Below are 8,941 nucleotides of genomic sequence, written 5' to 3' on the forward strand. Positions count from 1 at the left end.
GAAAGAAAACTATTTTGTGTTGTGCTAAGAACTAAGATATCTAGACTGTAGTTTCATGGCAGCCAGTTATTTGCTGTGGGAACTTGGGAAAGGTACCCCCCTTTCTGTGACTCAGTTTCATCTATAAAATGAAGCAATAGGATTAAGTGGCTTAAAATCACTTCTAGAGCTCACCATAGTATTTGATGCTTAAATTTTAGTTATTCATTGCAATCTATTATATACAGTTATAGCCTTACCAAAACACTAAAACCTTTATGAGTAAGACTAATCTGGGCATTTGGATAGATAAATTTTATTATTCCATCAATAAAAGGGAGGAGGAAACTAGTAACATGTTGACTACTTGTCATACATTATTATGTAGTCTTTCTTTTATATAATGATAAAGTTGTCAGGTAGACATTCCCCATTTTAGAGAAGAGTAAAATTAAATTTAAAGGTAAATAAGTTGACTAAGTTCTGGATATTAATTAGGAAAGTCAAGATTTGATTTTTTCTATTTATTTACTCATTCTTTTAATAAATATTTGTCAGCACCATGCCAGGCATTGGATTAAGTGTAGAAATAGGGCAGGAAACAAAGTGTCTCCCCAAATCATATTTCTTTCCTACTAAATTACAGGTATATGCTTAACAGAATATCTTGAGAATGTCAAGAAAAAATAATTTGCATTTTCTAAAATCATTAAATATTTAAGAAAAAAGACCCCCAAATCATTTTAGAGTTGTTTTCCAACTCTTAGGATCTGACTTTTCCCATTTTACATTGAGAACATAAACTTCATAATGAGAAATAATGGATTTTATTAATCTCATGTCTATAAACATAAAACATACATATATTTCTCCTTTTTTAAAAAAGGAACAACACTAATATTGTGGAGTAGAAACAGTATTTTTTTGCAAAAAATAAAATTTCTAATGTAAAAGGCAAATGTAAGTACTTATGAAACAATACTAAAAATGAATAACTAAAATGAATAATTAGAGAATATTAACAGGCGGACCCTATTATTGGGTGATTTCAATGTATTAGACATTCAGCTAGGTACTATGGAGGATAATAAACTCAAAAGAATTCTGGTCACATCAAAGTGAATAAAAGATTAGTCAGGTTCTGTTCATTTCTTTCAGGTACAACAACTAATACTATTAAAAACAATAATTCACACTTATTGTGTTCTAAACTATTTGCCAGGCGCTGTGTTAAGTCTTTTGAAATTGTTACAGCATTAATCTTCTCAATGTCCCTATAACATAAGGATTATCATATTTTCTGTTTTACAGATGAGGAACTCTGAAAGTTAGAAAAGCTAAACAACTTGTATAAAGATACACAGAAAAAGTGGGATAGCTGAGATTTAAAGGCAGATTCTTCTGAGTCCAAAGCAAACACTCTTAACATCTAACCCAATACTCATTTAAGATCTCAAGACTAAAAATTAACATATTGATGAAATTGTTAATACCATAAAAATCCAGGTATGAACTGATTTGGAACAAAGACAATGAGTGAAGATTAAAATATGTTTACTTTTAATGACATTAAGACATGTAAGTGGACTTCCAATCAGATTTCAATATGACTAGGGTTTAGACTTGCTCGTGCAAAAAAGTCAAGCAAGAATATAGCCTGCAGCAGGGCTTAGAAGACAGGATACAGGAACTCTGAAGCTAATTATGGTAGGAGAGATGGGACAACTTGACACACCTAAGCATCTGTCAAAAAACAAAGTGCATACTGAATAAAACAAAGCAGAAAGATGAGTTTATCGCAAGGCTTTCAACCTCCAAGTGGGAAAACTTAAGTCTACAGGAGCAATGAGTTCGAAGTCGCTAACAGACGAACGCATTTTTATGAGATAAATATGGAAGTTATTGGCTTCTCAGTTGGTTGGTTGCCCAGGGATCTTCTTTCTTATTTGGATCTGGATAACTAAGTCAGAGGAACAAGGATGTCCAGAGATAGCACAAACAGTCTTGGTATTTGGGCATTAGTTGATGTCCTCTAATGATTCTCGAGAAGAGCTGTATACTCCTATGAAATTAAGTTGTTTCTTATATGCACCTGCATTGACTGTTCTCATTTTGTCTTTGACGTAAGTGACTGCATTTTAGTTTGGTTCTACACACCTCTGGAGATGCTTGGACTTCTAAGACTTTAAGAAGACCCAAAGGTAGATTTTTATGGTCCCAAGCACCTAGAAGCATAGGGTAAGAATTCAATATTTGTGCAAAGACTGAGGGGCTAGTGTATGAAGTGACATGGTGCATTTCAGAAAGTAGAGTCTTGGAATCCTTCACTATACTAGGTAAAACAGAGTCTGAGAAATTCTAGCAGGGTTCTTTTTCTTTTATAAATTTCTTTGACTATGACCCACAGTAAAAAATACACTTTCGTCACAGCCTACTACATGTATTTATGTAGATGCATGCACATATTTAGCGGACATTAGTATCTTACAAAAGGAATATTTGTCCTTACTATAGGCATTGCACTCTTACATTTTTCTACCACATTAGATTTTATTTTTTATATTGCTTGATTCAATTAACTAAATTGATTTCACAACCCACTAATAGGATACAACTTGTTGCTTTAAAAGTATTGACCAAGAGGTCACTGGGAGAGGTAAATGCTAAAATGCTAGCGTCCTATGTGCCCTAGAGAAAGAGAAGGACTTGGGTAGCCTAAGGAACATCCCATGCCATTATTAAAAATATTAGACTTGAGAATGAAAGTGAGTTCAGATTCGTGAATATTGTTTGGGGATCTGGGCACAAGATGATAGTTGAAATCTTACAGTAGATAAGTTATTTAAAAGGAGAAACACAAAAAAAGCAGAGCAAAGCACAAGATCAAAAATTAAACTCTACAGAATACCATGTTTTTGCAGTGGAATAAGGAAGAGGAATTAGAGAAAGAACAAAAAAATGTTTATATGATAATTTAATAAAGTATAATTTATAGAAATTGTTTTCGAGTCAGGAATCATTGATCTATTTTACATTGACTTTTTAAAAAGGTCAATACTATTGCCAGTATATACTGGTTCGTTGTGGACTATACAATAATTTATTCTCAGTGAGGTTATGAACTAGTTTCTGATCTAAAATGTTTACACGAGGCCAGGAAAGATGGTTTATTCTGCCACCTAGTGGTCAGTTTTATCACGTTGTCAGCTATGTGTTGACAAGTACTGGGCTGGAAAAAATAAAAACAAAATTTACTAAAAGACACATTTTAATTATGGTACATGCTTTGTGAGTATTGGAGGTAAGTCAATAGAGCTAGAAATATCAAAATTGAATGCGGGCCCTCATTTTAAACTTGAAATTGGATACCTTTTCAGAATATTTTTCCTTATAAAATTCTAGAAAAAAAAGGATATGATAAAGGACTTGCTTAATATCTTTAAAAAGTATTAAAATAAGTCATTAAAATATGTAAAAATTATACAGCAATAAATAAGTAGGCAAATTGAATAGCACACAGAGTCCAGAAACAGAATTATATAAAATATTGAAATTCAGCTGATGATTAAAGTGCTATTTCAAATCAGTGGGGAAAAGCAGAGTAACTCTTCAATGAGTAGTGCTGCCAAATATGTTACACACTTGGGAAAAAATAATTATTTTCAACTTCAAGCCATATATCAATATAAATTCCTTATGGTATAGAAAGGTAAATGTAAAAAAAACAAAATAAAACAAAATTATGAAAGTGTTAAGGAGAACATGCTTGTGATTTTTTATAACCATATGGTGGGGAGAATCTGACCAAAACAAAGCCCCAGAGTCATAAAAAACTTTCGACATACTTGGCTACATAAAAAATTTCAATTTCTTTGTGATAAAACAAAGTTAAACAGCAAATGACAGACTAGAAATTATATTCAGAATATAAAAGTGCTTCTATATGTACATATTAATAAGAAAACAAATCAAGAGAAAGTGAGCAAATGATTTTGACTGGGATTTTCACTGAAAAAAATACAAATGGCCAATAAACTGATAAAAAGTTGCTCAAGCTTAACACTGGTCAGAAAAATGAAAATGAAAATAAAAATATTTTTATTTACTTTTAAAGTTTGGTAATAATATCAAGAATGTGTAATAATGTGGGGAAATTGGCGCTCTCAAACATGCCTGAAGAGTGACAAATTAGTGAAGCAGTTTTGGAAGGCAGTTTGGCAGAATCCATAAAATTTTTATTTTTTAATTTTATTATATGCATATATAAATTTTTAATGCCTACAGCACCTGGTATTTCTAGATGAGTTCCCATACAAGTACTAATCAGGCCCGGCCCTGCTTAACTTCCGAGATCAGATGAGATCGGGCAAGTTCAGGGTGGCATGGCTGTGGACTTTATAAAATTTTTAAATTCACATATTTTTGACATAGCGATTCTATTTCTGGAGTCAATTCTCAGGAAATACTTACATATGTGTACAAAGATACATGTTCATTGCTTTATTTTAGTGACAAATGAGAAAAATGTTAGAATGAAATAATTTTCCTCACTTCTTTTCTCAAACACCACGTGCTCTTGGCTTTTGTTCCTCCTCAACCGCCACTCAGACTAGATCTCCTTTTTTGGTTCCTTTTTATGTTGCAGTTCCCCAGGACTCAGTCCTAAGGTCTCTTCTCCATCTGTACTCACTTCCTTGGTGAACTGATCTGGTCTCTTGGTTCTTTACTACTCTCTACTTGACAACTTACATTTCTAGCTCAGATTCCTCCTTTGACCTCCAGATTCATACAACTACCTGACTGTTGACATCTTCTTTTCTGTACCCAATATGCATCTTATATGTGACTTGAAAAACAAACTCTCCATCTACCTGGTCTCACCTTAATCCTCTAGATCTCAGTAAATAAAAACTTCATCTTTTTTAGTAGCCCAGAACAAAATTCTAGAAGCTATATTCAAAACCATTTTCTCTCATTTCCTCCATCCATTTTGTCAGCAATTTATACAGCCCTATTATCAGCAGTACTTTAAAGATATATGAAGAATTCAGTCATCTCTCATGTCCCCCATTCTCACTGCTTTGCTCTGAGCCCTCGTCATCTCTTACCTGAATGACTGAAATAACCTCCTGACTGGTCACCCAATTCCACCTCATCCCACTGCGGTATGCTTTTAATAGAGCAGGAAGAATGATTCTTTTAAAATGAAAGTCAGATCCAGTCTCTCTCTTGCTTACGTTCTCCATTGGTTTCTCATCTCACTCGTAGTAAAAACCAGCATTTTTACAATAACTTCTAAATCTTAACATAATTTCCATTTCTTAATTTCTCTCCTCCCAGAACTCCCTCCCCTTAACCTTTCTCATTCACCTACCAACACTCTCCCCAGGCTCATGCTGCCCAAGACTCTTCACCCTCCTTTGAAATCTTCGAACCTCTGAGACACAACTTTGACATAGGGCCCACACACTTATTGCTCTTCTGCTTGTATTTCAGCATGTATTCCCTTACCTATTTCAAGCCTTTACTCAATTGTCATTTTCTCACTTAGCCTTTCCTAACGAGCCTATTTAAAATTGCCCACTTCTTCATTACCATCTAACATAATATTTTATGCTTTATGAATTTCTATATTTATTTTATGCTCCCTACAATTGGATTATTTTTTGACTGTTTTTCTTATTTGGTTAGTTGGATGATTTTGTTTATTATTATTTACTGGTGTAGCTCCAGCTCTTAGAATAGTTGTTTGGCACTCAGTAGGTGCTTAGTATCTGCTGACTGAAGGCATGATAGAAGTTCAGCAATAGGAGTAGCATAAGACAATGATCTTTAAAATTTTTGTTTGAGTATTTCTCAGAAAATATTGAAGAACTATGGTATCAACTTAATTTTAATCACAATGTTTTATTGCAAAAAGATATGGTTTCTAATGATTTTAATAATGTGCACATACTTTAAATATATCTTTATATGAGTTTAGTGCTGTAAATTTATTCATTTGAATTACGAATAATGTCTGTCATATAATGCAATTAGCAAAAACAGTTCTCATGTTCTGTCAAAAATATTTGACTTCATTTCCAATTCAAAGAGACAAATATCTGTTCCAGGGACGATCACCTCACTTTCAAAATTTAATTCTAATCTATTCCAGTTGCCTGAATGAAATCAATGTTAACCACTCAATATGTTAAAACTACGCATTGCTCTTTCTGGTCCCTTGCACCAGAAACTATGCCTTCTCCAATCGTCCTTTGATTTGCAATCCCAAATCTTTTGTATCTCTAGATAATTACATCATAGTAGATAGTAAGGACTGGTGAGAGGTATGCTTTTCTGCTGTTAAGTAAGAGAATGATAATTGATTGATAGTGAAAAAAGTGAGAGGAAAGGAGACCAGTTATACCATAACAGCATTCTCAGACAATTCAATTTTTGGGAAAAGTACACTTGAAAGTTGAAGGTTTGGGAATCGATTTCTTTCTTCATTCCCATATATTCCTGGAAAGTCTGTCTACAAGCAACCCCCGGTACTCAAGCACTCATACCTCACTCTAAAGATAAATTATATTTTGGAATTCTATAGTAATAAAGGATATAGAAATAAAGCAATTCTATAGTAATAAAGCAATAGTAATAAAGGAAGAAAAAAATGGTGCACAGATATGAAATACAGAAATTTCCAAGAAATAATTTCATTTGAAAACATCAGATTGCATAACAATGCTTCTCATTTATCTTTGAAATATATATTTAATTTACTTGTGTATGCATTATAAAGCTGCCAATTGTGGGTGCCTCTGAGCATGGATGGAGTGGTAGTTGGAGGACATGATCTAAGAGATTCATATTTTGCTCAGCTAACTTTGTATACTTAAACGTATTTTTAAAAACTTTGTGTGTTAGTTGGGCAAAAATTAATATTAATTAAAAATTAATTAAGAAAAATACCAACGCACTGATATTACAGTGCTGGTATAATCTTTAAAAGTTTTTTTTTTTTCCTTAGAGTAGTTTGTAAATACCATAGAATGTTACCAATAGCTTAACAAAATTAAAAGTTACAACAAACTCTTACTTCTCACTTTCATTCTTTCAATGATATTTTCCTATCCCAGACCCTTGAGAGTCACTTCCGGCCTTTATCATGTCATGTGTTCTGTTGCAGCTCTTAGTGCCTGTATCTGTTTTCCTCACTATGTTCCTTAAAGGAATATACCATTTCAACTCTGCAATCCCATACCGTACACAATGCCTAGGATACAGTAGGCTCTCAATGACATTTTGAATGAATGAATGAATAAACAAATAAATTGAAGTGAATACTCCGTCCTCATTAATTTAAAAACAAATAAATTTTTGTTTTATATTGCATGACTATCTCTTCTATACTCATTAGACAGTAACTTCTAGACATTTAACACATTTACAGACATTATCTCATTTTTCTTCTCTTTTTTTGTGGTCAGGAGCCATGGGTATTGCCTCAGCTTACACATAGAGAAGTAGAATCCTACAGACAGAAAAAAAACTTTCTAAATACACAGTCACAGACACTGTGGCCAGTAGGTTATAAGTGTTGATGTAGCAGTATGAAAACCCATGGGTAACTTGAATACATAACTAACAGCTCTTTTAATAGCATATTATGATATCTGAGATATAAAAGGTATCTTTAAAGATGTCTGATAATGGGCATTCCTTCTTTAATAACTCAGATATAATTTATTAAACCACATTTTAGAAGGTTTCTTAAAGATCACATAAAGCAGCCCTTAACTAGTTCTTGAAATCTTTTAAAAAAATATCAGAGAGAGGCATTTCAACAGACATATTTGTCAAAGGGAAAAAAAGAATGGTTATTTTTATACATGAGCATATGTTTATATGTGCACATTTATAAAGTAAAAAGCAAAATGGAAATTTTCTGAAGCAGAGAAATTTTTATTTGTGTTTGAGTATGTTAGTGCTTTTGATAATGAATATCTTTAGCAGTAGCAGCTAAAACAATATCAATGAAGAAAAATAGCAAAGTCAAGCAGGAAAATAGTAAGAGATTTTAATGCCCTTTTCCATGTCTTTCTCAGAGATATGGAACTTTTGCTGAATAAAAGCAATAAAGCTATTTCTGGGTTATAAAGAAATTACTGCAAAGCTTTATGAGGTTCAAGATTAGGGCAATATTCTATGTCTCTAATTAATACTGTATTTTCCATATTTATTTCAGGCCTATAGACACATAAAATGTAATATTTTCAGAGACAGAAGTGAATAGAGAGTGGACTGTTATATCCTTAGAGCAATAGGTGTGGTCTACTTGAAAAACAGTGTTATAGTTTTTCTTTTTTTAAAAAAGCATTCATTACTCAATTAATACATAATAATTGGCTCTAAAATTTCCAGTAATATATTTCTCTATACAAAGATAAATTACCCAACAGAAGATGTCAGAAAATTTAGGGAGAAAAATGTCAAGCGAATACTAGAAATTTATAAATGTTTTACACATCAACCAGATCTTCAGACTAAGATCTAAGTGAAATATTAAGGTCAATGGAACATTCCTTCAGTGATAAGTTGGAGATAAAAATAGATCTAAGGGAACCAAACTTAAATGGACTGAACTTTGAAAAAGAATGAAGAAGCAATAAACAAAACAAAACAAAAAACAAAACTTAAGAAATGCTCCACGGGAACTATAAAAATATTTCTTCAACATAAAGCAGCAAATACTTCTCTTTGGAGATCACTGATATCGCATTGATACAACAGAGGATGCAATAATGTTCACTTAAATTGTTGCTTAAAGGATATGTGCTAAATGTAATTCTTATTTCTGATAAAATATTTCAAAAAACTAGAAATATAAGTGATTATTTTCAAGTTCAAGATGGCAGATGGGTAATACAATAAAATATTTCCCCTCTGCACAAAACCCATTAAAATTACATATATATAT

The 8,941-nt window shown here is 32.4% G+C and overlaps 1 pseudogene; it reads right to left on the minus strand.

The window, feature by feature from the left end:
* Nucleotides 1-4,254: 4,254 nt before the first annotated feature.
* Nucleotides 4,255-4,373, minus strand: LOC112474149 (annotated as a pseudogene).
* Nucleotides 4,374-8,941: the final 4,568 nt, after the last annotated feature.

The sequence above is a fragment of the Pteropus alecto genome, unplaced genomic scaffold (genome assembly GCF_000325575.1).
Source record: "Pteropus alecto unplaced genomic scaffold, ASM32557v1 scaffold88, whole genome shotgun sequence".
Classification (NCBI taxonomy): domain Eukaryota; kingdom Metazoa; phylum Chordata; class Mammalia; order Chiroptera; family Pteropodidae; genus Pteropus; species Pteropus alecto.